We start from the raw sequence: 23,202 nt of genomic DNA, 5'->3' as shown, positions 1-23,202 counted from the left end.
TTCTGTTATTTGGGTTCTATAATGAATAGACTGATTGTCCTGACTTCGAGTTTTGCTTTTTGCTTGTTTTTCTCCCACTGTCATTTGATTTGAATCTGTCCCCACCAAATACTCACACCTGCCTGTACCAGACTTGATAATGGTATGAAAAAGGTCCTTCTTAATATGTTTTTTATTTCACCACTCTGCAACAGTGTCAGCAATATCGTGATGTCATGAGAAAGCCATTCATTCTGAATCCATTCAGCATGTATTTATTGAGCCAATGCATCATTGACAAAGAAAATATTTTTTAAAAAATATTGTAGATAGTCTCTGACAATTATTGATAAATTGCAAGTAGATCTTATATCTTTCTTATACTTCTTGCCAATTTATTAATGGTGTTGCAAAAATCCATTGTACTAGGGTACCTATATCATCTTGAACTTGAAATTATACTTTTGAGTCATTATCTTATGAATAATTAAAGTATTCAGAAGTCAAATAATGGGAACTCTTTGTTGATAGGCCCTGTTTTCATGCATTTTTGCAGGCAAGCTCTATCTAGGTCAATTTCTTGCAGAACTCTACCTAATATTTAAATCTGCAAAGACAATGGTTATAGCATTTTTTGGTTTAATATATTTCCCAATCACGACTCTGTGGAATGTGGACTTTCTATGTTACATTGACCCATGTAGGAAGAATTTTAACTACACTTTTAAGATAGAAATTTTATTACAAACTGCTGTTGCAATTAAAGGATGTCAAATAGGAAGTTTACTGTTGCAAAAGGGGTACTGTCGTAGGTTGAAAAATGCCACCTCCTCAAAGATACATCCACGTCCTTATCTCCAGAATCTGTGGATGTTGCCTTATTCAGATAAAGGGCATTTTCAAATGTAATTAAATTATTGATCTTCAAATGAGGAAATTATCCTAATTGTTATTGTTAAGGTATTTCATAGGTGGATTTGTATCTATAGTCAGTTGATTGCATCTGCAGTCAACCACAAAGGAGTTCGCTCTCAGCAATAAAGGGAGTCTCCTCATTCAATCAGTTGGACTTCTTCTTTTTTTTTTTTTTTTAACATGGGCAGACACACGGGAAGTGAACCCAGGTCCTCGGGCTTGGCAGGCAAGCATTCTTACCTGCTGAGCCACCGTGGCCCACCCTCAGTTGGACTTCTTGAAGCCAGAATTGAGAATTTCATAAATCAGAAAGAAAAATTTCTGTCCCTCCATCAGCTAGCCAGCTGCTTCTGGGGAATTAATCTTCACTCTCTTCAGAGTTTCCAACTTGCGGTCTGCTCTATGGAATTTGGATTTATTAATCCCCACAGTTGAGGGTGAGCTAATTCTGTGGTAAACCTCTTAATGTCTGTCTGTCTATCTATCTATCTATCTATCTATCTATCTATCTATCTATCTATCTATCTATCTATCTATCTATTTATCTGTCTATCTATCTATCTAACCATCTCTTGATTCTATTTGGTTGGTTCTATTTCCCTGGAGAACCGTGACGAATACAGTGACATTAGAGTTCCCAAAGTATTTTCTCAGGATTGGGCCATTTGCAAAGGAGCATCAGTGTCATCCCTTTGGGATTCAGCCTTGAATCAAATATCCTTAAAATTGAAAAATAAGCTTATGCTCAGTGGAATTATTAATGAATTTGAACATTAGGTTGACACACTTATTGGTGATGTGTACTGAGTGAACAACACCAATTTGTATGGATACGTATTATTATACTCAATAAGAGTTATGGCTTTGTCTGAAAATATTACTTTAAAACTGTTTTGAATCTGATAATCTGATTTGCTATATTCATTTTCACCTGTCTGAAATTGACTGATGTCAATGTTGGTGAATTCTCATATCTTTTGGTTCTTTCCCACTTCAGATTGTGTGTGGGGAGGGGGCTGGGTAGGTAGGAGGGTGTTTTTCTGTACACATTGCTTCCCTGGAGAATCGCTTTGGTTATTAGAGGGTGTTATTTTGAAGACCTGGTTGGGACACTGAAGAAGCATGTAAAACTTTTTCTGAAAGTAAAAAGCAAGGGGTGTTTTAGGAGGTTTTCTTGGCCTTTGCTCTGACCAAGCCTTCACAGATGTTTGCCTTTATTGGCTGTTCTTTTGGGTTCGCAGTTATCAGCAGGAAACAGAAGTGTCATTCTCTCTTGATCCTCAATTTAGCAGAAAATACATGCCAAAAGAGAGTGTGGATGGGGGAAACAAGATTAGAAAATACCATTAGTAACAATATAATCAACATCCTCAACTAAATTTCCTATTTTAAAATATTCCTGAGTCTTCATTTTAGTGCTAGCATAAAATTGCACAACCAAACACTGTTCAGTTTAGAGAAGACCCAAACGGTAGTCTGTTGCACAGGCATTCCCCAGGACTCAATAAAAAACATCATGTATAAAAATTATCACTCTCCTTTTATTAAGCCACGTAATTTGCCTACTAGTCAAGTTTTTAAACATTGAGTTAAAATAAATTTCTCCTTCTAAAGTTAAATCGAAACAAATTAAACTTTATTATTAAATATTCTGATTATCTTTAAATATCCAACATGTGTTGTTCACTATTTATTTTTATTGTCACCTGAGCTTGTATTTAACATTAGAATATTTTCTTGCAACATAACTCATTTTTATAAATCTCAGAACTGATGATTTCAGCAGTCAAAAAGAAGAATTTCTATATTTATTTTAGTCAGCCAGCTTTTTCTGGGGGAATTAATCAAGACCTTCATCAGAATTCCCAATTTGCAGCCTACACCATTTGTTTCGGACTTGCCAATCCCCACAGTTCTGTGAGGCAATTTCTATAACTAATCTCTTAATATTTACATGTGTGTGTGTGTGACATCTGGAGAATCTTAGCACAAGTATTATACATTTTCCTACTAAGAAGAAAATTTTTACATATTCCATATTCATGTTAATTAGTCATTATGAAAATCTTGTGAATTTGAATATCTTTTGAATATATATATAACATTTGGTCTGTTGACATATACTTTTCTTATCTGTTATATCAGCAATTCAAATTTGTGCTTATGTTAAGCTTCCCATGGTGTTTTCATTGAAGTGTTAGTTATTTCATTTCAGCTTAATTTAAAAGAGTTGAGATAGTTGAAAACAGGGAGAGTGGAACTTTAGACTTAAATTTACCTCTGAAACAGATAGTTCCTTTATTTTGAAAAAACGCTCTACTACAAAGCAAATTAAGTTCTTTCACACTCTTCTTGGGAAAAATCTTAATGTGGAAGAGTAATACTGAGTTCAGCCATTCAGAAGATGCATCCTACAGAGTATCTGTCCTGGAGAAAATGGGGTGCACATTTTAGGAAACTTATGTCTCCACTACAGGTATTTCCCTAGACCCCATTCTGACCCTTTTCTAACCTACCAATCCCCTAGGATGAGGGATCAGCAAGGTCGAGAGAACATGCTCCCCTGAGCCTATCCTCCTGCTTCTTGACCACATTCTGGTTTCCAAGGACCCATTAATTCAATGCCCAAACTTCCATGATCCTGCTCTCGGGTCCCAAATAGGCCTCTTTCCTGAGTCTGACTCCTAGGGTACACTCCTAGGCACAGAGAAATTAGATGAGCAATGTGAGGTGACCACATGTGAGGCCCCTTAAAGTATGGAGTGGAGCTGGCTGGAAGGAGAAGGGAGGTGGACCAGGGAGGGACTCCATTTGTCCTCTTGCCTGGGCAACACAAATGTTAAAGGTAAGACTGTCCTCAGAGTAATAGTTCTCAAACTATTCTGTATTACAAAAATACAAAAAATTGGTATTTTTGACAAGTCCTTTGGGATGGAAAATACTTCTTTTGAACTTTTCATTTATTTCAATTTGAATTTAGAAGCCCACAACTTATGTATTTTTCCATGTTCTTGTGGAGGTAGTGTGTGCAAGTGTGTGTTCTTATCCAAAAATTTGCCCTCACGATACCAGCTGTAGAAGCCTCAAGGCTGTAGGAAATATACATAGGGCTGATATTTTAATTTGTTGTTGGCAGAGGGACCTGGGGAAGCCTTTGTATGGCAAACTTGGTTAGGTAGCACTGATGTTATGGTTCTAAGACTGGATTATGCAGATCTTTGGAAATGTGTCAATGTTGGACAATGTGGTTCTGATATCTATTGAAGGTCTATGGCATAAGGACTGTGCCCCTTAAAGGGAGTGGATCATATGGGAAAAATCAGTCCCATGGCAGAAAATGAACAATTAAGAGGTGGTTCTTAGACTGGAGTAAAGAAGAATTCTCTGTTTTCTCTCTCATACTTGACAATTTCACCAGGAATCGAAGTTATGAGAATATTTTGTTCATTCTTGGAGGCAGAAGTGAGATGCTCCTCTGTGTTAGTCAGGGTCTCTAGGGAAACAGAACTGAAAGGAGATATCTGCAAATATTATGAGATGTTTGTAAGAATTGTCTCATGTAACTGTGGGGATATGCAAGTCCAAATTCCATAGGGCAGGCTGTAAGCTGGGTCTCCAATGAAGATTTTCAATGGAATTGCCCAGGAGAAGATGACTGGCTGAAGTAGAGATGGAAATTCTCTCTTCTGAATATTAAACTCACCATTTATCTTTTTAAAGCCTTCAGATGATTAGATAAGACTTCTCTCATTGTTGAAGGTAAACTCCTTAGTTCATTGGAGATGTAATTGGCCATAGATGCAATTACCTTACTGATGATTTAAGTCCAAGAAATGTCCTCACAGTAACATTCAGGCCAGTACTTACTAAACCAAACAATTGGGCACCATAACCTGACCAAGTTGACACATGAACTTAACCATCAATCCCTGAACAGGGAAGTAGGCTAGCATCAAGAGATTGGACCCCGTGGTCTTTAGTTATCACTTCTAATGATAGCTGTAAGATTTTACTTGTTTTCCTCTCCCATTCTACCTAAACCTGGGGTATTAGGGAAAAAACAGACTCATAACTCAGTTTTTTAGGCAAAGGTCAAAGTGGTATCCTTTCCTCCTGAGGCCTGAGTGAGGATAAGGGGTGGCTCATTAGCGTCCAGGGAAGTGTCAGTCTTACGGGGCCATTGTCATTGCAGTGGCAGGCTGGTGGTGGGAAGATGAGCAGACCAACACAAACGCGTGGTGCTGAACACATCTGGGAAACTCAGATATAGTCTGGGGACACTTTAAGGAGAGCTAGTTTCTGGTGATAATACCTCTGTAAATTGGCCTGACTCCATTTTAAAGTTCTAGACTGGACATCTGGGTCACATTCAGGGTGCTTTTTGAATGTTCCTTGGCATTTTTGTGCTCTGACCACATTATGATTGGGAAAATACTTTATGCTGGTTTCATGTAGCAATCTGGACAGGACAATTCAGTCCTGCATTTCTGGTAGGAACAGCCTGACACTGCAGCAATACTTCTAGTAATTGAAAAGAGTTGTTCCAATGATGCACATTGCTTTCTGAAACAGTATGGTTAGAAAGTTATTCTCAGAGGTGGAGATGCTACAGAAAGCATAAGAAGGTGTTTGGGACTTTCAGTAAAAAGGGAAATGTAACCATAAAATGGTGGTGATGAGAAAGATAAAAACTACAGTGATGAGAAGGACAAAAATTTAAAAAGAGGGAGAGAAAATTGACATTTGAGTAGCAGGTTGGAGATTACATTATCACCCAGACCTTAATGAAGCAGTCCATAGTTACTCAAAAGGAAACTAAAACCTGAAGAGCCCATTAAAACTTGGAAAGCCTTTCCTATTTTAAGGGATGGGTTATTTTGGAAAAGTCACAGGATAGCAAGAAATTGAAGCTTGTATGATTATTTAAACTGATAGGACATAGGTTTCAGAAGCCCAGGAGATGTGGCAGGTAAAATTTAACCATAAACAGGGTCTCATCCTGGCACTTTCAGGCTCAGTCTTGGGAAAGGTACCCAATTTCTATGCTCCTGTGACAAGCAGCCTGAGTCATGGTCTTGAAGAGCAATAAAGAATGACATCCTACATTCTACCCACATCAGAAAATCTTTGGGTGCTACCAAAGAGTGACACTGCATGGGAGGGGCCACATAGGTTTGTTTCAGTTTGCTAAAACCGCTGGAATGCAATATGCCAGAAATGGATTCGTTTTTTTACCAAGGGGATTTATTAAGTTACAAATTTATAGTTCTAAAGCCATGAAAATGTCCAAATTAAGGCATCCAGAGAAAGAGACCTTGACTCTGAAGAAAGGCCACTGGTATCCAGGTTCCTCTTTTAAATAGGAAGGTGCATTGTGACGTCTGCTGACCCTTCTCTACAGAATGTCTCCAGGCTTCTATGTGTCCTTCCTTGTTCCTCCTGGGCCATTTCTGTTTTGGAGTGTCTTCTCTTGGTTTCATCTCCAAACATCTCTGAGCTCTGAGCTCTCTGTGTCCTCACATAAGGGACTCCAGTAAAGGATTAATTGGGTGGGTCACAACTCCAAGGAAAGAACCTAATAAAAAGGTCCCAGCCACAATAGGTTTACCCCGACAAGAATGGATTAAAAGAACGTGGTCTTTTCTGCAGTACATAACAGATTCAAACTAGCACAAGGTACTATACTATTGGATATTAAATAGGAATTTGAACTTCTGTGTAATGATAAATCTGTGTAATGGTCAATACTATGCCACAACTCAGGTTGAAACCATATTAGGCCTTAGGAAGGTGAGAGTGTGGTTAGCATAAATTGGTAGTTAGAAGATCCATGGAATGCAGAAATCACTAACACTGTTTAATTGAGTGTTGCTTCTTGTTTTATATTAATGGTCTATCAGTTCCCACAAGATCATAGAATCAGATGATACTCAATTCAAGCCCCCCATCTCCTTTTAATACTTCTTCTCAATAAGATCCATCTGATTTTGCTTAATAATGACTCATAAAGAAAAGGTTTTATGACTTTCCTTGTTGGTATTTCCATAGTTGTCAGTCCACATCACCAGGAAATCTTTCTTTGTATCTCCTAGGAAACCTCAATAAAATTAATGAGTAACTATATCTTACTCCTGAGTGGGAGGGAAAGATAAAGGAATATGAGTCTGCCAAACCAAAGGTGGATGAAGCCTTGCTTAGTTTGAAGGTTGAGCCTCCAGAATTAATGAGGCAACTTCTGGGGATGAATCATGGAGTGAGGTATGATTGGTTCCTGGTCCACCCCCTTTTGAATTAGGGAGAGGCAAATGGAACTGTGCCGGGGATTACTAGTATAAAACACAGCAGAAACTAACCCTGCTTCTGAAACCTTCAGAAGTTTTGGAGGCAGCCACTTAGATGATATCCACCATGTAAAAAAATATCCCATTGAACAGTAAAGAGATCTTAAGGGATTTTTCTTTATTTATAAAGATAGACATTTATGATCAATTTAAATGACCATTTTAAAATTATAACGTGGTGCAAAATAGAATGGCCTATTAAGCAGTCAAGCTACTGACTTGGGGAAGGTGGGAAGCAGATAGGGCAGTTTTAGAAATGGCTGAGGCATTTCAGTGAAATCATATATTACCACCATTAGCAAAAAAAGATATGAACTACTCTAACATATTCCAAATGGAAGTTACTCAAGAATATTATAAGGCCAGCCATGAAGAGAGATTAAAAACCAAGTTAAACTCAGATTATATGATTGTTGGCAATTTAGTACATGGCAAAGAAGTTTTGACCAGCTATTTAAAAACTGTAGAAAAGAACCAAGAGAATTATTTCAGCTTCCAAGCTGGGGTTCAGGGAACAATGGAATGAGCCAGTCAAGGGAAAATTGGGGCCGGAAATCTGTGCTGATAAAGACTAGTTGTTGGAATCCTAGAACAAGGTCAGGGACTTTGGGATTTGAGCAACATTCATCAAAGCAGGCTTTCGCAATGGAGTAGGGAAAAAAAGATAGGGAAAATCCAAGTACTGTCTGTATATCAGTATATATCAGTATAGCTTCAATTCCAGCCCCAAATTCTGGTCTCTGTCCTTTTCGAAGCAACGAAGACAACAGCCCAAATTTCCAGCTGGCAGAAAATCAGCATGGATTCAGACAAGCAGGAGAAGGCCATCGCGCATCTTAAAGTGCTCCAGTACAAATCAGTAGAGGGCATCCTTCCTTCAGGTAGATGTAGCCCAGTGTTAGTCCTCAAGGGTTTTGGAGTAGATTGTATGCTGGCTGTCAGGCCCAGTCAACTGGGGCCCACATGGAGGCCAAAACATGCACAAGTGCCCTCGGGTGCTCTGCAAGTGTGGGTGACATCAGTGATTCCACCCTTAGGACCCCACTCCACTGACTCAGGGTTTCTGGAGTAAGAATTTTGGAAAATTTAAGAAAATGTTCTCCTTAAAATTAATGTATTTTTTTTTTTTTTTGCAAAAGTTGTACCTGCATACTGAAATCAAAATCAAACAATTCAGATGTGCATGAAATAACAAGGGAAAGCCCACCTGTCCTCACTACTGCACGCCCACTCCCCAGGGTAAACCATTCGTTTTAGATTTTCCTTGTGCACATAAAAATGTATCTATATTATCTATATTAATGCGTCATACAGGTTAGAAGTTATGACACGATATTTGCAGATTTACCCTATGCATTTCTTCTTCCCCCACCCTTGAAAAAAAGAGGCTTTTTCTGCCTTGACATTCATGTTCTTGGATGTGGAGGAGAGCTCTAGAGCTTGAAGGAGACTCAGGTTTGTGCTGTTTGTGCTGTCAGGGTCTTGGCAGGAAACAATGGCACACTCACACTGGGTAATTGAGAAGAGTTTAATTAGGGGACTATTTACAAAGGGGTGGGCAGAGTTTAAAGAAGCTAAAAAGAGAGGCTGAAGTATCCTGGCAGCTGTGAGTCTCCAGCGGTCATGGAGCAAGGAGTGGGAGTAGCTATTGGAACATAATCAGAGGTCCACCTAACAAGAGCTGTGCTGCAACCCAGCACAGAGGGATCCAGCAGAAAATATTAACTGACATCACTCTCCTCTCTTCCTTCTATCTCCTGCCAAGACTCCCCGCTGGCCCTCCAATTGGAAGCCAAAAGACAAAGGGACCTGGTGAAACAATATTTGTGCATCTAAAAGTCAGCCTCCCAGGTCACAGAGCAGGACAGAGAAGGCATTTGGAGAGGAAACTGGAGGACATCAGCATAATATATCTCTGACGTTATATCTTTGGTGGTAGGAGTAGGGGTGGATATAAAATGCTAGAGCCCTGTATGCGAGGAAAAAGAAGGGTTTGGGATTTTTAGAGAAAGCCAAAGAGCCTTGAGTTCTGTCACTGTGCTAATGCTGCTGCTGCTATGTCTGTATGTGTGTAGTGAGGGAGGAAGAAACAGAGAGACACACTCACATGGAAATAAGGACACAAAAGATTTAAATGAAATTTTCTAAGGGTTGTAAATGGAATGCTCTTTGATGGTTTTCATGAAACGCCCATAAAAGTTGTTTCGTTTTCAGTCACTGTGTGTTGTTGCTTTGTTTTCTCCTCCGATGTGTGCAAAGATTTTTATACAAGGAGGTTCATAACAGCATACTCTTATATGCAGAGAAAGAAAGACTGGAAGGAAATATAGCAAAATGTTAATAGAGTTCATCACTGGAAAGTGGGATTAGAGATGATTTTTATTCCTTATTCTGTGCTTTTTAGTATTTTCTAAACTTTTAAACATGAACATATCTTATTTTTGCAATAGCTCAGGCTTGGTCCTCGACCGTCTCCCTTTCTTTATTTACACACTCCCTTGGTGCTCTCATATGGTGTCATGGGTTTAAATATCATCTATATTCTGAAAACTCCCACATTTGTATTCCTAGACCATACTTTTCTCCTGAAATCCAGACTTATATGACCAGCTGTTCCCTTGACATCACCCCTTGGGGTCTCGAAGTCAGAATGTCTAAAACAGAGGTCTTAATATTCACTCCCTCTCACTCTGATTGCCTGACCTCTTCTTTTTTTTTAAAAAAAAAAAACTTTTTTTATTGTATAAATATAACTTATATGCAAAGCAAAGAAAGAAAAGCAATAATTTTCAGAACACTTTTCCACAAGTAGATCCCAGAGTTTGCCCTGGGCTACCATACCATCCTCTCAGATTTTTCCTTTCTAGCTGCTCCAGAATATAGAAGACTAGAAGGAATAAATGCTTTTTTTATCATCACAATTTACTTTTTTTTTGTAAAAAATAACATATATGCAAAAAAGCAATTAATTTCAAAGCACAGCACAACAATTAGTTGTAGAATAGATTTCAGTTTGATGTGGGTTACAATTCCTCATTTTAGGTTTTTTCTTTTAGCTGCTCTAAGATACTAGATGAAAAGAAATATCAATACAGTGATTCAGCAATCATATTTGTTTCTTAAACCCGACCTTCACTGTGTAACTCCCCCATCACCTTTGATCTTTCTCTCACTCTTTAGGGATATTTGGACTATGGCCATTCTAACTTTTTCATGTTGGAAGGGGCTGTCAATAATATGGGGTAGGGAGATGGAACTAGCTGATGTTCTGGAGAGGCTGGGCCCTCTAGGTTTCAGGACTTACCTGGACCCATCTGGAGGTTACAGGTTTCTGGAAAGTTACCCTGTGCATGCAACCTTTCTAGAATCTTATACATTGCTCTATTAGGTGTTCTTTAGGATTGGCTGCAATGATTTTGGTTGGGGTTTGACAAATTATGATAGGTAGCAATGTCTAACTGAAGCTTGTGTAAGAGTGATCTGCAGAGCAGCCTCTCGACTCTATTTGAACACTCTCAGCCACTGATACTTTATTAGTTACATTTCTTTCCCCTCTTTTGGTTAGGATGGAATTGTTGGTCTCATGGTGCCAGGGCTGGACTCATCCTTGGGAATCATCTCCCATGTTGCCAGGATGTCATGTCCCATGTGGGGGGAGGGGCAATGATTTCACTTACAGAGTTGAGTTTAGAGAGAGTGAGGCCATATCTGAACAACAAAAGAGGTCCTCCAGAAATAACTCTTAGGCATGGCTATAAGTAAGCTAAGCTTCTTCGCTACCTACATAAGCTTCACAAGAGTAAGCCTCAAGATCAAGGGTTTGGCCTATTGATTTGGGTATCCCTAATGTTTGATACAGTATCAGGGGTTTCCATGATGGTAAAGTTAAAAAGTTCTGTATTTTTTCTCCCATCCTTCAGGGGACTTTACCAACACTTTTTGATTATCTACTTACTGTATTCTAGGATATATCCAGGCATTACATTAAACTATACAGGATTAAAGGCCCTCATTCTTATTCTGGGCTCCCTGTGTTTCAGTTGTTCAATGAGCTATCCAGACAGGTTGAGTTAGATTATGTGCTATAGATCATTTAGGTTCTGGACAAAATAAACCTTTTTTTTCCTTTGGTCTCAAAGAATGGGTGCAGTTATGAAATACAGACAATGTCTTCCTTACCCCTATGTTCCCTGACCTCTTTTTTACCCAAGACTGATGGTTTAAAAAATATTTTTTTCCTAGCTAATTCACATGGTACAAATTAAAAAGTATAATAAGTTAACCATTATAAAAATAAATCCCCCTTCTATTCTGGGTTTTGTTTCCTGGTCCCCTGTATATTGAGTTCTTCTCTGACAAAGCAGCCACAGTTATCTCTTTCTTACACTCTTCAATAGTATTCTATGTGTATATAAATATATGTGAATATAAACTCCATTTCTGTTTACATAAAAGTTAGCATCTGTTACCTGTTGTTTTGGGTCCTGCATTTTTCACTTAACAGCCTATCTTGGAATGAAAGAAAGAGCTAAAGTGGAGAGTGGAGGCTTAAAGAGTGAAGAAAAGGGGCATAGAAAGGGGATAATTCAGGCTCAGAGGTAGGACTTGGGCAGCAGTAAACAGTGATTCTGGGAGTTGCAGTTGGGGTTGGTCAGTGAATGCTATGGGTATTTGATAAATGTCAAATGAGCAAGTGAATGAGCAAAACGAATGAATGTCAGTGTTGGGCTGCCTCATTCAGAGTTTGGAGAAGAAGGTCAGTGTTTTCCCAAAGTCTCTGATCCCAAGAATTTCCCACCACCCTTAGTACAAGCATATACCAGGTTCTAGCTCTGTAGACTTGGAGGTCTGGGATGGGGCCCTGGACTCTGCTGTTCAAAGCAGCCCCACGTGGACCTGCTGTAGCCAGTTTCAGAGCCACAGTGGAACTTGGTGAGATCATTCATGCATCAATAGTGCCAGGCACATAGTGAGCACAAAATAAAGATTATTATTATCTAAAAAATAAACTAATAAAAAAAGAACTACCTATCTTGGAGATATTTCTGTAGTACAAATATAATTATATACTCTCTTTTATGCCAGCATAGCAATCTTTTCATTGTGTGAATGAGGGCTATTTTTTTTTTAATGAAACCCTATGCTGAGAACTAGACTGCTACATTCCAGTTATATGTATATATATGGAACATAAATTTTTAATATAGAAATTGTACCATATCAATCTCATTATTTACTCTTGTTATCTCCAGCAGGCTTTGGAACTCATCATAGCGTCACAGCACAGATAGGACTGTGAGACAGTGGGCAGAGAACCCTCAGAGAGTGACCAAGAGCTGAAGGGTTGAGCATATCGATAGAGAAGCCACTCCAAGACAACAGCTCACCTGTAGCAGACATTTTGCAGAAATGCCCTGGAGAAAAGTAAAGTTCCCTTAGCAATCAATTGAAGACGATTTGATTGAATTTGTTGAAAACCCAGATTAAAAAAAAATAACAGGAATTGAGTATTCTCTAGGATTGGCATTAATCACTGTAATTCAAGAAAGTAATCACTTCAGCATAGATGAAATGAATCAGCAGTAACTACCTAATAAAAGAAGGAAGAAAGAATTATACCAGAGCAGACACCATTTCCTCCCCAATATCTGCCAGAAGGATTTATTAAATCCTAGGAATAAAAATTGCAAGCTAAAATTGGTATCCTAATGTACGCATATATTGGGCTATATATACTTTTGCTAAAATTGATTATATTGAGAAATTTATATTGGACTTATTTCCTAGCATGGGTTGAGTTATCAAATAATCCTATTGTTATTCTAAAAAAATCCTGATTTAATTCTTGTACACATGGATGTATAGAATGGGCTCACATGCTAATCTAGCAATTCTGACAATTGCAGGCTTGATTTTTTTTTTCAGATTTCCAAACCTTTTGTTTGTACATTAAAAAAATTATGTACTCTAATAATTAAAATCATTTGAACAAAATAGCACTCTGATAAAACTTCATTTTACAGCCTTCATGACACCTTGGATCAGCTTTGCTTTTACTATTGATTCACTGTCATCCCATTCAACCCCATCCTACACCAACAGACACTTCTTTTCCTTTCTTGCCAACCAGACAGGCAGATGGCAGACAGCAGGCACGGCCTTCCTTGTCAGTAGGTCTAGATGTTTTGGTATGTAAAGGGATTAGAATGGTCATTTAAATTTGATCCTATCTCTTTGCATCTTCAAAGTTAACAGCTAAGAGAAGTGAAAACTTAGAAGCCAACACTTATGGTATGTACAGTGAATATTTGTGGTGCGTACCTCATTATCATTTGCCTCCTTGCTTCTCCTGTTCAGTTGTTTCTTCGGAAGGTAATGAATTTTTCTCTTGAGTCTTAATCTTCAGTTTTGACTCACTGAATTTCTCTATCTCAGTCATTTTGGCTGAAGTTATGTACCACAGCCATTTGAAGTTATGTACCACAGAAAAACATGTTCTTAATCTTAATCTGTTTCTGGGGATGTGAAACCATTGTAAATAGGATCTTTTGGTGAAATTATTTAAATTAGGGTGTACTGGTTTGAATCTGTTGTGTACCTCAGAAAAGCCAAGTTCTTTAATCCTCAATCAATATTGCTGGGTGGGAGCTTTTTGATTGTTCCCATTGAGATGTGACCCACCCATTTGTGGATGGTAACTTCTGATTAGATGGTTTCCATGGAGATGTGTCTCCACCCATTTGAGGTGGAGTTGCTTACTGGAGCCCTTTAAAAGGGAACCATTTTGGAAAAGATTTAGAGCCCACACAGCCTGAGACCTTTGGAAATGAAGAAGGAATATGCTCCCAGGGGAGCTTCGTGAAACAAGAAGCCTGAAGAGAAAGCTAGCAGACCTTGCCGGGTTCACCATGTGCCTTTCCAGTTGAGAGAGAAACCCTGGACTTCATCAGCCTTCTTGGACGAAAGTATCTTCCCCTGGATGCCTTACATTGAATATCTCTATGGCCCTGCTTTAATTTGGACATTTTCATGGCCTTAAAACATGTAAACTTGCAACTTAATAAATTCCCCTTTTAAAAAGCTGTTCCATTTCTGGTATATCACATTCCGGCAGCTTGCAGACTAGACCATAATAAAAGAGTTATATATACTCCAGCAGGGAACTATTTGCTTGGCTCCTTGCTGTCCTGTAACATTTCTAATGGGGGCTATCTCATGTTTTTCTTCCATAGCCTCTGAGTTCAGTATTGCTGTTAACCTGAGAGACTAAGGAACCCCATGACAGTAGCTTAATGTCCTGCTGATTGTTCTTCAATGACCTAAATGCCCAGGCCTTTTCCTCTGTAACACAGCCTTTTCTGGACACTCCAGAACCAACAACTTACTAATTTATTTCTTGCCCTTGAATCTCAACCTGCCTATCACTAGCCGTTAACACTGCTGCCAGACCTTCCCAAAGCTGACAGTGTAAGGAAAATGCAGAAAGGAATATGTCAATCAGGATGGGTCTTACTCCTATTACTGGAGGCTTTATAGAGAAGGCCACAAAGAGAAGCCACGGAGAGCAACCAGAAACTGAGTTAGCAGAGACCTGAAGAGAAAGGAAAAGATACCACTGTGTGCATTGCTATGTGATAGAAAAGACAAGGAACCCCAAAGATTAATAGCTAACCAGAAGATACCAACCTTCAAGGGAAGCAATCCTTCTACCCTCTGAAACCATAAGCCAGTAAATTTCTTTTGCTAAATTAACCCATTGTATGGTATTTATTTTAGCATCCAATAGACTAAAACATTGGGTTTGTCAGACCTGGTTGTAGAGAAGTAGAAAAAGACATGCAAGCAGCAACAGCAGGTCTGTGCAGTGGCTGCTGCTTTTGGTGCTTGGAGTGAGTGTTTCAGACCAACCACATGCCTTCCAGAATGGTGTCTCTCTAAGACATATTCCTTTCTGCATTTTCCTTATACTGTCAGCTTTGGGGAGGTCTGGCAGTGTTAACGGCTAGTGATAGGCAGGTTGAGATTCAAGGGCAAGAAATAAATTAGTAAGTTGTTGGTTCTGGAGTGTCCAGAAAAGGCTGTGTTACAGAGGAAAAAGCCTGGGCATTTAGGTCATTGAAGAACAATCAGCAGGACATTAAGCTACTGTCATGGGGTTCCTTAGTCTCTCAGGTTAACAGCAATACTGAACTCAGAGGCTATGGAAGAAAAACATGAGATAGCCCCCATTAGAAATGTTACAGGACAGCAAGGAGCCAAACAAATAGTATCCCTGCTGGAGTATAACTCTTTTATTATTTTGTGTCACTTCATTCATTTATTTCCTGAATACCCTGTTATTAGTTGGTCATTGTGTTAGAAATGGAGGATACCATGATGAACAAGGCACACGAGTCCTTATGCTCATAGAACTTGCAATTTCATAAGTTTCTCCAGGAGTGATGATCAAATTATTTAATGCATGCAATGCCATGGGTACTGACAGTCAAAATAGGTACTGGCCATTATGCTGTATGAATGTGTACATCTAAGCTTGGAGTTTGTACCTGTTGAACGTATTAATTCATTTTATGATAAATATTTATAGTTCAATTTCTATTTTTCAGTGTCTACCTCAGTATTGGAGTAGTACTTTCTGGAAGACTGAGAGAAAAACAAAGTCTTGATTATCCAGACTGGAATAACCGTGTGTAGCTATACAGACATGATGGAAGAAACGCATTCTACTTTTCCCTTTTATTCCAGAACTCTGTCTGTTCAGGTGATCCATTTCCCACCCTGCCAATGTGTGATTCACCAAGCCAGTCATGGTAGTCCCATTTCCACTGCTATTGATTGGGTTAGGAAGGAGTATGTGATTGAGTTCTGGCCACTGAGACTTGACCACTGAGACTTGAAAAGACGCCTGAGAAAGGTTTCCTTCTTACAGAAAGGTATTTGTTTGTTATTGTTTATATGGTAGCCATCTTGCAACCATGAAGCAGCCTGAAGAAAAAGTCAGTATACTGAGGATGACAGAGCAGAACGCTGGGGTATCTTCATCCTTTATGAGATGCTGAGACATTGAATGCAGTTGGAGCTGCCTGTAGGTATACTTCTTATTACGTGAGATAATATATATCTATCGTTTAAGGTAATTGAGTTAAGCTTTCTGTAACTTGCACTTAAAGGCCTGATACTTTCCCCAGAATGTTCACTAAAAATCACTTGATGGTGGTGACTTGAAAGTAAGTACAAGGTCCTTGAAGGAAAGGAAAGGTCTCCTTTTGAACATGTCATAGAATTGTAAAGGAAGGAATTCTATTGTTTGCTAGGGAAAACTTCAAGAGTTTTCCTTAACTTAGGAATTCGAAAGACAACTGCAGATGTGAGTGTATGCATACATGCAAGTGTGCATGTCTGCATGTGTGTGTGTACGATATATTTGTGCTCTTAAACATAGTGCAGCACATTTGCGCACTTTTGCTTTTTCAGTAAACGAATGTGTACAAGCCACCGCAGTTCTTGTTTCTTGGGAAAGGGCAGTAGATGAAGGGATGAAGATTGCTGACATATAGTGACTGCTTGTTCTGCACTGGGCACTGTGCTAAACGTTTCAGGCACATTACCTTAATTGATCTTTTGATCTTCAAAATGACCTAACGGGAGGAACTATTCTCATTCCTATTTTGCCAAAAAAAAAAGGAAATTACAATTGAGAGAGTATAAGTAACTTGGCCAAAGTCACAAGTAAGCAGGAAAAATCTGAAGTTTGAACCCCCAGTCTGTGTGACTACAAACCCCATGCACTTAACACTCATTCTGCACAGAAGGACATTTTGAACCCTTTCCAGTCTTCTCTGGTAGTTTTCTTTCATGGATCCAGCAACAGTGTCTGGAGTTTCCCTTGTTAGTTATGCAAACAGCAAAGCTGGTTATACAATAAAAGAGAGAAAGCCTATTCTGGCAGTAATTTTAGGGTAAACCACAGATGTCTTTGATGCTTTCATTGTACATGAGATCAGTCAGTGATCCAGCAGCTGCTGGCAGTTCTCATCAAATATGCAGAATATCAAGGCAGCTTTATCTTAGCACCTAATTACAGCTGGCATAGAGGAAATTTATTTTGCAGAGAAGGAGACACCAAATGCTATATATGCAAAATATAACCAATAATGATTGCCACATTCTATTTTCTCAGGGCTGTCCAGTTATAGAGCACTTTTTCGAAAAGCATTTATTAACCAAAACTTTGTTCTAGATAGTTTTGGCACAGTTTAACTTTTATTCTTTTATACATCAATTTAGTTTCCTTTTTTACTTTACCTATAAAAGATGTCCAGAACTTAATTTCAAAAGCAAATGTGATATGACATTCTTGTCTAGTCCAGATTTTTACACCCACATAACTCATGTGATAAGACCATAATTTAATGTCTTTGTACCATTGAAAATTGTTTCATATTTGTGATGACAGAGATATGGCTTTATAGTGCTGACATATGGGGAAAGAAGTAATAGTTGTCTACTGTAGCTACCTGTAATCATAGCTGGATAGCTGGATAAGGCTCTCCTCCATGTGTTTATCTGAAGACCCTGCAAGTAACGTGTGGTTGGCATGAGCTGCTTTGCCCAAATCCCCTTCAAGGAAGAACTTGTTGCTCAGCTATGGGAGGGCACTCCAGCCCTCTCTCTTTCAGAGTCTGCCTTGGTTATAGAGTTGCCTCCTGATGTCATATCTATTTAGGTCAAAACAGACTCTGAAAACCGAAGTATACAAGTTTATTGAGCTAAAGTAGTATTAATGCAGAACAGCAACAAAAGATTATTGCTCAAAAGGCAAGTTTTGGGTGGGCAGTATATATGGCTGCTGAGAACAAAGGGAGGGTAAGGGGATGAGAGGGGGAGCAAGGGAGAGTGAGCCACAGGAGTTGCTTTGGGTGGGATGTCCTTGGGCCATGTTTCATTAACTTTGCAACTGGGACTGGCAGAATGTCTTTGCAGCAGTGAGGCTATCTAGTGAAGATAAAACAGTTTGCCGGTGTCAGCATGACTTGTTTCTTTTCTGCAGAAGCAGAAGTCTTAGGAAGCACCATGAAGGATTACTGGTATGTCAGCCTGACTCAGTTGTTCTCTGTTTCTTCTTTGTAGTTCCCTGGACAAAAATGAAGCTTAAGCATATCAAGTTGATTAGTGAAGCTATTAACCATTCTATTTTCACATGCTCTTCCATGGGCAGTCCATGTCCAGTGACTGAGGGAGATGAGTACAAAGGCCCAGACATTTCTCCCTGATACTGGGCATACTAAAGGGGGGGTGGGTTCTTACTCTAGAGCTCTCCCTTTGTTCAATTCTCCCTTGTCTCCTTTCTTTCACAGTTTTGATTCCTAAAAAGCATCTTATACTCCACATTTCATCTCAGCATCTGCTTCTAGAGGACCCAACCTGTGACACCAAGTGGATCACTTATAAAACAGCTCCACTTTTTTTTTTTTCTCTTTGGTGAGGGGATTTTTCAGCATCATTTCAGACTTGAACATATACTGAGTTAAATCCAGTGATGACTTTCATACTAAATTGACATATTAAAATTTATCAGTTAATCACAGTAAACTCTCCTTATTCATGGTGTCTATGTGGATGAGGAGAACACTGAGTTAGAGAATGCAGAATCATTGCTCCTAGGGGAATTATGGGCTTAAGTTCCTTTTGAGTCTCTGGTCAATACAAAACCTTGTTTTATGCGTGTTTCTGTTACAAGACACCTTAAATCTTTTGCTTCCTCCTTAAAGTTGTCTAGGAAGTTCTTTGCTTCACCAGGCTTTAAGACTGCCCCCATTTAACCTTATTTAGAAACAGTGTCATTGCCTTCAGAACATTTTAGAGCAACACTTAAACAAAGCTTCTGAACATAAATTTAAGCAAGTTTAATCATAAAGCAGATGATTTGAGCTCATTAAATAAGATGTTGGTTATTAACGTTGCATTCACAGTCAACAGCTCTATAACTCAGGCCTAAACAAAGCTTAACTAGCACATTAGTTTTCTGTGTAAGACACATGACAGCCTTTTTTTGCTTAGGAACACAAGTCAGCATTTCAGTACTACTATGCTTGGGGGCCATTTTAATCAGGGAAATCACCAGCAACAAGCACAAAAAATGCAAAAATGTGACACTAAATATTTCGTGAAAAGGACACATCTACAGTAAGAAGCCGAAACAAAAAGGCATAGTGTCTCCTTCTTCAGCCTTAGCTGGGAACATCCTTTTTTGGGCAACTCAAATCTTTCACTGCTCTACATTCTGCAAATGACCACTGACAATGCCATGAATACTGATTTGGCAATATTCAATATTGGGGTTACAAATAAATTTTAGTGAGTAGGTGAAATCTCAAATATGGAATCTGTAAATAATGAGACTTGACTGTGCATACCAAAAACTTAATTTTCTTCTCATCACACTGATGTGATATTTTATTCTAAAACAATAATCATTTCTCACATTCCTCTTTCTCCAGTGTGGCATCTGACACTGTAATCCCCTCTCTTCTTGAAATCTCTTTCCCTGTTCCATGGCAAAGAAAAAAAAGAACATCCTGTTTTATTTTTTATCCCTCTGGTTAAACTTTTATAATCTCTGCTTGCCGCCTGCGTTACAACAGTGCACACCAAGACTCTTGTCTTGTCCTTTGTTCTTTCACCTGTATGTCCTTTTTTCAGATAGCCTCATCACAAGGTTTCTGTATCTGTTTATATATGCTGGGTATGTCCAGTTTTTGAATGTGAAGAGCTCCAGAGATAAAGTTTCTCAAAACAAGAACAGCTTAATTGGAATTTTTATCTCATACTCACCTCTTAAAACACCCCGACAGTAGCAACCTGTTCCACCCCCAGGGATCCTGTCTTTGTGAATGGCACGTCCACCACCCTGTCATCTTAGCCTGACATAGGGGAGATCTCTCAGAATTCTTCTTCTCATTAACTTTCCTTAGCCAGCCAGTCCCAAGACCTCAGATTCTCCATTCGAAACAGCTTGTCATCTCACCTCTTCTTTCCACAATCTATTATTCCTTATCCTATGGTGACTTAACACCTCCAATACCATCTTATACCCTCCCCCTTAAACACATCATTTTTTCTCTCCTACGTCTAATCATGCTATGTCGCTAATTAAAATGTTTCTTTGGCCTCCCAACGTAGCATGCAAGATCTTAGAAACATGGGCCTTGTCTATCTTTCTAGCTTCATTATCAGTGATTCTTCAGTGTACACCTTGTGCTCTGGGCATAGCCATGTCAGGCAGAGCCTGGGCTCCAGTGCCTTAGCAAGATGCAGTTTCGTCTGCAGGAATGCCCTATCTCTCCTCCAAAACTCAGCTTCTGCTAAAACCTTCTTTGGGGAGGTCTTCCCAGAACCCCCTACCCTAGCACCTGTCAGGACATTTATCATGTGAGGGGACCTGTTCTCTCAAACTGGTATATAAAGCTCTTTGAGAGCAGGAGTTATATCATATTGGAGTTTACATCAATATATACAGCATTGTACCTAGCACATAACAGTGCGTTTGTGAAATGAATGGAAATGAAGTCATATAAAAATGTAATTACTTTTCAATGCACCATCACAATGGTATGTTACTAAAAGGCAATGCAAATTTGACATTTGGTCACATAGAGCCTTGGCACATTTTAAAAGAGATTTTGGCATATCAATACTAGGTGTGTGTGTGTGTGCATTCACATGTATATTAGCAACATCTACGTTGCGTTTTCCTTTAAAAATTGTATATAAAACAAAATTATTTATATAAAGTAATTTATATTTTATAATTGTTTTACATTATATAATTACATATGAATTATATTCTATAGTTATTTGTATATAAATTATATATAATTTGTGTATAATATGAAATTATTTTGATATAATTTGTAAAATTAATAAACCAGTATAGATGTTGCTAACGGGGACTTTTGACTAGGTGTAGTGTTTTTCATGGAGCAGCTGACACATGGTTTCTGTTTCTTCAGCTGATTGTCAACATATGGGTAAATAACAATCTGCTGACTTTGAAAAATTAGTTATCATGCATTTCACATAAAGCATGAGAAGTGTAGCAGGCAACAACCCATAACTGAAGGATTAGTTTTAGGCCTTAGGGTATTTTTTAAAAATTCACAGGCTGATAGAATGTTACACTGCATATGGATCAAGAATGTTCTCATCAGGGAGTTTACAGTATCCTCTGGCCTCCTACGTAATTCTGTGTGCAGGGTATCCTGGGAGAGACACAACTTCCTCTCCCCATCAGCACAGCAGCAGGAGATCGTTCTTGGTCATAAGGTGAGCAGGAGACCGAAAACGTCTCCAAATTTGAATATGCCTGAAATGGAATAGATTTGTAAATCTGCTAAGTCATTTCTAATTTTCTGGCTATAAGAGGCACACTGTAACTTTTTCTTATCTCTGCTAAAATTGTCCTACCCACACTGCTCCTTTCAGATCTTAAATGGCATGCTGGTGTGGAATAAGAGGCTGCCAGTGTGACTTCTATCTCTTATGTCTCTTCACTGACTTTCTCTTGTGACTCCCACCTCTTTGTCCTCTCCTATCTATACCACTTCCTTTTAACTTCTGTGCCTGCCGTTTATGTCCAGCCTATTGCTGTCTTCTCTGTATCTTGCTCTTGTAGGAATCTTACAGAATCTTGCAGAATCTTTCAATCCCTACTTTTGCTGGGCAAAATGTTGTGCTTGTCCAAGCCTATTATGGGTATGGGCTGGAAGGGAAGTGGGAGAAATGAAATCTGGTTACTTTAATCTATATTGTGCTCTCTGCCTCCGGGTAGGGGTTTGGGTATTTGTATGAACTATTCTCATTAGTATGAAATGTCTGAACAAAGCAGTGATTTGGCAAGCCTTAAAGTCACACACTGGGGCTCATAACAACTTGCTTCTATTAGCAACATGAGGATTAGAAACACTTCCTTGCCAAGTGGGTTTGGATCAGCTAGAGGTGGGGGAGTGGATGAGTCTGGGTGACAGGGTTTTAAGAGTATTTGTTAATTGCCTAATCTTTTGTTTAGAGAGACAAGATACACATAAATACTAAAAAATAAATTTTAAATGTTTTCAGTTACTCATTAAGCTTTATGCTAGTTTGAGTAAAAATGTTTCTTGAGTTTGCAAGTAAAGCTTTGTAAGTCATCTCACAGTTATTTTTGTGAAATAAAGCTAAAACAATGTGGTTTGAAAAATAAAACCCAACAAGTATCTACAGTGATTTATATCTGAATCAGAAATGAATTTTTTTAAAAGAATACTTGACAAAAATTTGAATTAATTTGCTTTCTATGAAAACCCAAGGGCTAGGCAATGAAAAAAAATCGTGAGTCATGCTGGGTGTGTGTGAAGTTTGGAGGTGGGAAACAGACTGGGAGTGAAAATTCTTGGAGAAAAGCTACAAAATAGGTCAAGCACATGTGGATTCTGTGCCTTCAGTTAGTTGGAGACAGAGCTGCGAGCATTACAATGATCTCAGATGTCTTCCCCTAGGAGAAATGATCTTTCCTTTCTTGGAATGGCTGTAGCACTCACTGAAAATCTATCCCACCCTTTGGCACTTATCTTATGCTATCCTGTAACATCTCTTTTGGAAATATCTCTTGATTAAAACACTGGTTCTTTTGTTTTGTTTTGTATTTCTTTTTGCTGGGCTGGTGATACAAGCTCCTTTGAAAAAAATTGTTGTGGTAACATAAGCACAATATAAGATTTCCCATATTAACCACTTTCATGTATATAATTCAGTGATTTTAATTACATTCACAATGTTGTACTACCTTTGCCATCATCTAAACTTTTTTTTTTATCACCCCAGAGATTCCTTACCCATTGAGCAATAACCTCCCATTCTCCCTGCTCAGCCACCTGTAATTGACTTTCTGTCCCCATGTCTTTGCTTAGTTGAGGTATTTTATGTAAGT

At 38.7% G+C, this 23,202-nt stretch overlaps 1 long non-coding RNA gene across 1 annotated transcript; it reads left to right on the top strand.

Annotated features, from left to right (window-relative positions):
• The first annotated feature begins 6,343 nt into the window (after positions 1-6,343).
• Positions 6,344-13,005, top strand: LOC143646278 (uncharacterized). Its single transcript, XR_013157440.1, has 3 exons — positions 6,344-6,570; positions 7,991-8,116; positions 12,488-13,005. It is a non-coding gene; the product is annotated as an uncharacterized LOC143646278 (long non-coding RNA).
• Positions 13,006-23,202: the final 10,197 nt, after the last annotated feature.

Source organism: Tamandua tetradactyla, chromosome 9, assembly GCF_023851605.1.
Source record: "Tamandua tetradactyla isolate mTamTet1 chromosome 9, mTamTet1.pri, whole genome shotgun sequence".
NCBI classification, from domain to species: domain Eukaryota; kingdom Metazoa; phylum Chordata; class Mammalia; order Pilosa; family Myrmecophagidae; genus Tamandua; species Tamandua tetradactyla.
This window is presented reverse-complemented; position numbering and strand designations above follow the sequence as displayed.